This window comes from Pteropus alecto, unplaced genomic scaffold (assembly GCF_000325575.1).
Source record: "Pteropus alecto unplaced genomic scaffold, ASM32557v1 scaffold57, whole genome shotgun sequence".
Classification (NCBI taxonomy): domain Eukaryota; kingdom Metazoa; phylum Chordata; class Mammalia; order Chiroptera; family Pteropodidae; genus Pteropus; species Pteropus alecto.
In genome coordinates this window covers 15,311,390-15,321,172 of record NW_006442508.1, presented here as the reverse complement: position 1 = coordinate 15,321,172, position 9,783 = coordinate 15,311,390, and positions in this window count along the sequence as shown.

The following is a 9,783-nucleotide window of genomic DNA, read 5'->3' as shown; positions in this document are numbered from 1 at the left end:
AAGAAAGAAAGAAAGAAAGAAAGAAAGAAAGAAAGAAAGAAAGAAAGAAAGAAAGAAAGAAAGAAAGAAAGAAAGATGAAGTGCCAGACAGGGGGCTTATACTTTAATATATCTTATCTTTTTTTCACGAATTTAAAAATAATTGTCAATTTAATTTCTGAAATATGGCTTAATTAAGGTTAAGGTTAATTTAACAATTAAGATTATTTACTAAATATAAAATACATGGTTTGTACATTTCATATAAGCAAAGTAGAAATTTCAAAATAAAAATAAAAGGGTTTGAGTTTTTTCCCAGATTAGAAATATAAAAAGAATTAATATTTTAGAGATTCAGACATTAGTCTTGTCTTTAGAGTTGTGATTATCTGAAATATTATGTTCATTATAAGAATTACCTACTTCATAATTATTTGTACTTTTTAAAAAATATCATATGTGTTTTGACTTTAACACAACTAATACACAATCACCGATATGGACAAGATCTTGTATTTCAGTTTATACATAAAATCTTCAGAGCATATTAATATTCTTGATACTTTTGGATAAGACAGTTATATTTTATGCTGCTGTGCCTGGAAGTAAATCCCAAATGAGTTGTCTCAGGTCAGTAGAGAAAAGTGAGTTGACTCTTGTCTTACTCAGAGAAGATTCTTCACTGGTTTTGTAGTAAACATTTTGATATTGTAACAAAACAAACACAGCAGGTACTTAAATAACATTGTTTCTTTCAGTGTCATTTCATTATAACGTTGTTAAGATGCCATAGGTATTTAACTCTTGTTCATGTTAATTAGCCTACGGTAAATTAGTTTTGTTTCTGAGGGAGACAGAGAAAGACAGTCTAAGGACTTTGGTCTTAGGTGAAACAGCCACACAAACATCCCTGAGAGCTTATTTGAAATGCAAAAACTCACACCCACCTGCAGATTAACAGAAATCAAAATTTTCATTTTAACACGATTCCTCTGTAATTCATATGCACTTTATAAATGAGAAAAACAGTTGTCGAATGTATACTTTTTTTTGTCTCGAGTCGCTGCAGCTAAATGGGTATTTGATATTAGAAGATAGGAAGTTTTACTAAAATAAAGGATTCTATGGTTTGGGCACAATTCTCCATGCAGCATTCATCTCGTTAATTGTTCTTTTTCCGCCTAAAGATGGGAACCAGATATTTAGTGGAGATACTTTTATAACATTATTTTATCATTAATTATAAAGCCAATTAATATTGAAGGAGTCACACTTCCAGATTTTGTTGATGTAAAATACTAAGGGAAAGAAAATGCAGTTGTAGCAAAAACATTTTTCACAAAATGAGTTCTACTTCTCAAAGTATTCCTCTGCAGGTTCCTTCAGCATTTCAGGGCCAAATAATTTTTAGGAGACAGCACAATATATACATCTCTCTTATAGTTTTGCAATGCACTCTCTGAAATCCTACAATAAGAAAAATTATTTTATTTTGTTTAGCATAGTATCTCCCAAATGTATTTAACTCAGAGCCATTTTTTCCCCCAACAAATAAGACCTGTTTAATACAGATCATAAAATGCTGCATTTGAGCACTAGAACTACAGTCGGTAAAATTGTTGTGTAAAGATTAAAAGATTAAATATTGAAAAATTGCATAAAGACTAAGATCACTTTGTAAATTTATAAATATCTAATCACTATGTTGTATACCTGAAACTCATATAATATTGTATGTCAACTGTAATTGAAAAAATATATTAAAAAAGACTAAGAAACTTGCAGTTATTATGCATGCTCTGATAATGAAATGAACAAAACATACATAAAAGAGCAAAACTTTAAACTAGAATTTGATTTAGAAGCATATTACTATCCTCTAACCATTATGTTTGGGAGTGGGTGGGGACGTGGTAATAACAGAAACAAGACACAGTCTATTTAGTTCTAAGTCAGTATCTGTTTTAAGAATTTTTTGGATGAGAATTTCATGTATGCCAAGTACATTATATATCACATACAAAATAGTTATTTACTTGACTATATTTACTTAAGAGATCAGAAATCCTATTCTTAGAAAAGTAATTTAGTAATTTGATCAAAGGTGTAAAATCAATGATACCTCTCTCTCTTAACTGTCTAGTAAAATGGAGTTTATATAAACTTTTGCTCCTTAAAAGCAGGCTCCATGTTTTTCTTTTTCTTTTTTTTCAGTTTACTTTAATGTCTGTCCCCTCCCCTCTTATTTAAATGAAAACAATGGGTTAATTTCTTCTTAACTAATCATTTAGTCGATGCAATATAACATGGTTAAAAAGAATAAAATGGATCTTAGATTGAGAGATTTTGGTTCAAAACTTACTACCTCTATAACTGTGAATCTGAATTTAAATTTCCTCTGTAAAGTGACTATAAAAAACTATATTTCATCATATTGTTGAAACACATTAAATGAAAAAGAAAAAAGTAATATGTCAGGCACATACTAGGCACTCGGAGCTGCTGATCCCTGACACTGCATAATGGTGATTACATAATGTCTTTGTGATACACAACATACATTAACTTTTATTGTGACTTTTCTTCAAAAGAAGAATAGCATGCCGCAGCACAGATCTCCAAATTCTCCTTTGGACCAAAGGTTTATTGGTGACTGACTGTCCTACTCCTCAGTTAGAGATGAGGAAAAATAAGATCAGCAGATATAAGATTACAATTGATTATATCTCATTATTGGCAAACTTTAAGAGCAAGCAGTAAGTTCTTAATTTAACTTCCTATCTTTCTGGAAAGAACAAATAGCCATACAGACATCTTGGTGGCAGCAGTTCTCTGAAAACATAAAGGGGAAAAAACGGCTCACATTTCATTTCCAATGCGTGAAGAGGAGGGTGGCAGGGTTTGGGGATAGTAAGAAAACCTATTACAAGTTCATGTTTCCATTGTTATCCTGCAGTTTGAAACACTCTCAAAACCAAAGTTTTGGTACTACCATATAATAACAGTGACTACATCACTTATTCTTTACTGACATTTTTTTATTGAGGTTTGTAGCTCATGATTTTACAGGTGATTGTACAGAGCATTTAAGGGGAAAAAATGGTTGAAAAGCTTGTACAAGGGAAAAAATCCAGTAGATTGAAATCTGATAGGTGTATATGATAAGATTAATGCCACGTGTAAATATATGAGAATGGTAAGAGACCAAAGCCTGCAATAGCTATATTCTTGTTCCTAAAAAGTGATTTTCTTATCAGTGAGAAATAGCTTAGTTAGTTGTCAGTTTTTTAAATAAACTATCATTTTTAAAAGAAATATCTTGCATTAGATTTAATGCTTGGCAAGCGGGAAAACAGTATGAAAAACTTTCCCAAATTATCCTTCTATCTTCCAACGTGTTCAAAGAAGCCAAGTGAAGGGAAATCAAGCTCTTTCTACAATTTTCAATTTTATAGTTCATAGGCAAAGATCAGTGTTAGAATATACAAAGAAGATTTGTTTATAAATGTACACATTCTGATTGTCCACAGCTCTGTCTCAAGACATATCATATTTTTATTACTTAGGATGGTAAAGGAAATCTTTATTCTCAAATGAGGCATGAAAATCAACTTTAAATGTGGTTTCCTCATCTTTTTTGATTCATAATGTCTTTCAAAACATAAGACATTTTGACAACTTGATGTTCGGAGAATTAAAAAAATGCTGTAGAGGATGAAGCAGTGGTCAGCATAAAAGGACACTCTATTCTAGTCATTGTTTCCCAAGTTACATCCCCCCAAACCTGTGCCTACTATGAAAGAGTTGATGGCATTCATGAATTTTGCCAAACATTTTTTGAGGTCAACCAAAACATTTCTTTTTGAAGCCAGGATCATTTTGTCAGTTTTACCTTCAGAGGAATCAGAAGAATTCTTAACCTTTAAAAAACTACTTTAGGTATGAATTTCAAACATATTTTCTTGCCAATGTGGTATAAAATTCTGCAGTCTTGAGCTATTGAGACAAACTTAACATCTTTAAAATTTTAAATCCTCCGATATTGTATTAACTGTAAATCTTTAATAACCTCTCCCTTTGATCATAGAGCAGAATATTCTAATTTTAAAATTATTCATTCTGGATGACAATGTTTATCTAAATTAGATCCTTAGAAGTTGGCTTTTCTGTCCTCTTCTTTCAAGCTATTTTCTTTGGCATTCTAGAATGAAGAAACATTGGGAATACTTTTAGACACATTTGGATTATAGAGTACTCTGATAACACACCATGTGTACAACTGTCTGCAGAATTTTATAAACTGACTACAATAGAGAGAAATTGAGAGCAATATTTTCAGCAGTGTTATTATTTGTTCAGTCTCAAAGTAATATTCATATATATATAATGAATTATCTGGTAATATAAATATTGCTTGGTTATGAATTATTTTGCACAATGTACATAATTCCAAGTTAATATTAATTTAATGCTTATTAGAAAGAGTCATAATAAAGCTCTAGAAGGTACAAAGCTACTAGTAGCATGAACTGTGTTGGCATACAACAGAATAAGCAGATAAGAGAGTGAAAGTGAATTGAGGCAAAAATATTTATATTTAAGAAACATTTATAAAATATTCATGTGTCCTTGAGGAAGGGGATAGCCAGACAAGAAGTAACTATGGTGCTAAAGTGTTTAGTATTTCCTGTAGAATCAGTAGGATGAAATTATAATATGGTGAACTCTAATTTTATTTTTTTTCAATGCATCAATAGTGTTTGGTACAGTATTTAAAAGATATTTATCACTCTAAATGATTTTGCTATTTTTTTTCTTTAAAGTTTTTCTCTGTAACTCTAATTTAGGTCCTGCTACCTCACCCAAAATTTGCTAACTTGGTTCTGCTTTTCTTCTATTCATATTGTGATTGAAAAGACTTGTTTATCCCAATACAGGTTTTTTTTTTTTTTTTCCTATAGTCTTCCTTAACTTCTTCACATAAATTAAAGTTCTCCCTTCATATGCTTTCTTAACAATCAGTTTACATTTACCTTTGACATACTTTAATGGGACACAACTTAAATGAGAAAAATTTGAGTGACATGTATTAAGAGAAAGAAACGTCAAACATAGTTAGAATAGAGACATCTAAATAATAACTTAAAGATCTTAGATATTAAAGAAGTGCTGATCTAATTTTTTTAAAAGGGGGAGATAGCAGTAACTTTATTTAAATGAGAAGATGCAAAACCATAACTACTCATTTTATTGCAAAAATCATAAAGTTTGCAATATTGTAAACAAGCTATTTCCTCGGCAAGCTGTAAACAAAAGAAACCAGAGTATGTAAGTATGTGTACAGGTGACGGTTAAAGATTGATTATCTTTTTAAAGCAAAGAAGAGATAATCAAATTAATTAGTAAATAAAAAATATTCCTATCATGGCCTAAGCAGGAAAGAAGCAGCTACCAACACTTCTCAATTTCTACTAGTCTAGAAATAAAAATTTAGATATTTAGCAATATTTTTAGTTGGTTTAAGGAGGACATATTTGCTGATTACAAAATTAAATTTATAGTTGGGATCTATCAAATCTACTTTATGAGCTTCTTATGTAGAATTCATTTGCACAAAAATGCTTCCATAAACTATTTTGTAATGTTGCTGCTTCACTCTTGTGCTTCCATGTTTCTAATTTATGAATGTGTAGAAATCGAACATGAGATATATTTAAAATATTACTTCAGAGTGCATAGTAATTATTTATGTGGCAAGTTATAGTTATGAATTACTAAACAAACTAATTAAATCTTAATTGTACTACTACAATAGACTGGGAAGATCATACATATTGTTATTTTATATCAAATATATTTGTTATAGAAGAAACAATATTCTTGACAATATTTTCAGAATTGCTCAAAATCAAATTTGGTTTTGGATTCTTTTTCTCTTTCTCTAAATTTGAACTGACATGCATAGTAGTTCTGTAGTGTTTTTTTTTCTTTCCTCCCCCAAAAAATCCCAAACAATGGCACTTTGTTACAGTACTGATGGACAACTTCTAACAACTAATTATTCTTTCACTAATAAGAGATGTTTATAGATTAGTTCACAGCTGATCTTTAGACAACCCAGAAAATATTTTTTCTCTTCCTTTTGGTCTCTGCAATAATGCAGAAAGTCAGCCTTTTAAGTTTTTAATGTCATTTTTTAGCAAAAACAAATCAGTCAATGGATTTAGATTATGTGGAGAAAAAGCTTAAAATTATTGCCTACAATAATGGGTTCTTTATAAATATTCCTAATTCACTTATATGCTTATCTCCATTGTCATGAAAAGTTTCATCACACCAATTCAATTAATGTTAAAAATAAATAAATCTTAAAGATCTTTCATCTTTTAGATTAACGAGGATTTTAAAAATACAGATCGTAAATTGAATTTTAATTTAGAATAATTTTGAATATGTTTTACAGGAAGGTAAGGGTATTTGCATTACCTACAGTTGATCAATACATTTTCCTCATTATTTTTACTTCAACATAATTGATCTCACATCAGTTCTCTTCTGTCATGATTATTTTAGCACAGAGATTTATTATTCAACTATAGTGTTTTAATTTTAATAGAGTGAAAACAAATAGGAGGTGCTCAAAAAATTAAATTAGAATTTCAACTGATTTCTCCTTTGCAAAATTTAGAATTCTCCATAAATATTATCAATTACAAACACAGGCTATGCAATATTCAAATAGTTTCTGAATTAACTAAACATGTATTCTTTTAGCTAGTGTCCTGATAAAGTATCATATGAAATAAACCTCAAAGAGAAAAAATAAATCAGGTGTAAAATGTTATATAAAAATATTATTTTACTAGGAAATAATAATTTTTTTTCATTAGCATAACTCTTACTTCCATCTATTGGATAATGTGCTATGCGTGTATAATAAGTGTTTGTTGCAAATTTACTTCTTAATGAAAAAAAATCAGATAAACGTCAGAAGTATGCAGATGAGCAGGTCATGAATGTCACAGTGTATTGAAAATACAAAGGTGGTAAAAATATTAAAATTATTAATTTATCAATAGCTACACATAAAAATGCATGTGAAAAAGAAAGATTCAAGTTCAGGAATTTAATTAACCTTTGCTAATGTAAAGAGGACTAAATGATACATGTTAGATATTCACAAATTTCTATCGAGATGTATGTAATTAACTCTTTTATTAATTGTTTTTGTTTTCATTATAGTCATGTAAAACTTGGGAGAATAATCCCTTCTTGTAATAGTCTTTGAGCTCTTAAGTCTCTCTGAAAGTACGCCAGCTATGATGTATGCAAATTCAAAAATCTTACCCTTTCGTCCTGATGTAAGAGCTTGGAAATAACTAACTGACAGTACTAAATGGCTTCTGCACCAGTTTATGTATTCAAGTGATCTTCTTCAACCTGGTCTAGGGAGAGGTGGGGAGGTTACCTGCTTCAAATTTTATATAATGAAACACAAAAGATAGCGGGTAGGGAGGTAGCAAATATCAGAAAATCAGAATTGGCAGCATCAGCAAGCTGAATTGAGGTAGTTTCCCCATTGTTCTGTGAAACTAGCTTCTTATTGACAGAGTTGTTTTCATATAGATTATCGTTGGATTGGCAAAACAAACATAAGTGCTCATAATCCACAGACCACATTTATTTCTGAAGTCACCTTAAATATGTCTAAAAATGGTTCTTTCGTAACCAAATGTATTCTATGTACCAGAAAGGCTAACCATCTTTCAGGTGCTAATATCGCCATTGTGTTGTATGAGAAAACCTAATTACCATTTAAAGCTATGGTTCTCCTACAATTTAAAGAAAATCTGTAGACTTAAAACTATTCATGTCAAGTGACTAAAAAGGAATGATGATGCATAAGATATTTTGAGGTTATATTAAGGTTATAACGTATTCTGACCCAGCACAGAATATTGTCTTTCGTCATATCTTTTTAAACTATATATATAGATTACTGGCTATTCCCTAAACCACTCTTTCTCATATTAAGAAATTAATTTATAGGTGGATGGTGTTTAAATTTGGGGGACATTAAAAGGAAAAAGAAAAAAATCACCAAGATATTACATACTACAAGATAAATTATAATTTGGCAAATTCATTCTAGCTTTGCCCTAGGAGAGGCTCCATGCTTGGACACTGCTGGTAAAGGTTTTTCAGTACTTGGAGATCTAGAAGGTTTATTTGAAAGGATTTTCCCTCCCACTTTCTTCTTATATAGAACAAGAAAAAAAAAATAGCATTAAAATGTCTTAGACTATCTTTATAAAACAGATATTCTCTTTTCCTTTATTCTTGCAGCATTTTGCCAATTGAGTAAATTTAAATTTCTAACATCAAAAAAGAGCTTAAAAGGGAAGAAAAAATACGATCCACCCCCCTCCATGAAGTATTTAAATCTCTGATTGAAGCTGTTTTTTATAATAAGCATAGAGACTGCAGCTGGTTTATAAATAAGCACATAATAACCTATATATTAACCTGCTCTAAAGTAAGTTATGCATCATATTTCAGCCAACATAAAAATGCCCATCCTATTTTTCTGGTTTACTCTGTCTGCAAAAGCTGTATAATTTTGTGCTTAGTTTATTCATTTAGACAGATTGATTTCTTTTGCATGGCTCATTTGGGCCATAGAGGATTAGCAAAGTTTATATACTGGAAACAGAAAGAAAGAAAGGTGAGGAAAAAAAGAATAATTAATCATATAGTACATACATCAATACGGTATCTACTAAATCTCAATCAGTTGTTTATTGGTTGGCAAACAAGTTTCACTTTTACAACAAATATTAGTAATGAGGTCATCCAACTTTGAGACCATACAAAATGAACCATAAATTTAAAAAAAAAAAATTATATGTGCTGCTAATATACCTCTTGTATTCCGACATCACTTAAAATCTTGTCAAATAAATAAATTTTCATGTTAATAAACAGGTTTTTTTTTTTAAATCATTTCAAAATAGCCTGACCTTTCAATTCTTACTATGAGGGAGTAAATTTCCTTTAAAAGTTGATAGTGCAAGTGCACACTTGGGAATCAAACTGAGCATTCAGCACCTTAATGCCTATGGGATACTGTTTTTTTCACATGCAGAAGCCCCGCTAGTTCTATTGATACCTCCTGACTTCTAGAATCATAGCTACTGTCTTGGTGATGAACTGCTTGCCAAATATGCTTGCATTATAACAGATATGCACTCTAAACATAAAAGTTCATCCTGCTCTATTTCACAAAAAATGTTCTTGGAAATATCCTGACTGAATAAAGATATATAGTGAGGGAAGGAAGTCTAATTTTATTTATTTTATTTTATTTTTTGTAAAAAATAATTTGTTTGCATTACTAGAAAATGATTCTTATAAAGTGATAGTTTCATTTATTTATTTATTTATTATTTATTTATTTATTTTTTTGCCAAGTGAACTTAGAGAGAGACAGAAAGAACGAGAGAAAGAGAAAAAAAGAGAGAGAGAGAGAGAGAGAAAAAAAGAAAATGAAGGAAGAAAGGAAGGAAACTTTGCTCTCTTACTGGTAGACAAACTTGCAAGACCAGCACGAAAGTAAAAGAAAATTTCTTTTTTTTTTCCACTACATTAACAGGACTCAAATTCTGGAGGAACAGAAAGCAGACTATATATGCAATCTAGTATCTGTACATTACATAGAAATTGTTCAGTTCTTTTTTTCTGCCATTAGTTTTATCATCAGTTAAGACAGTAAATCATAAAATATGCATTTAGCATATAATTCTA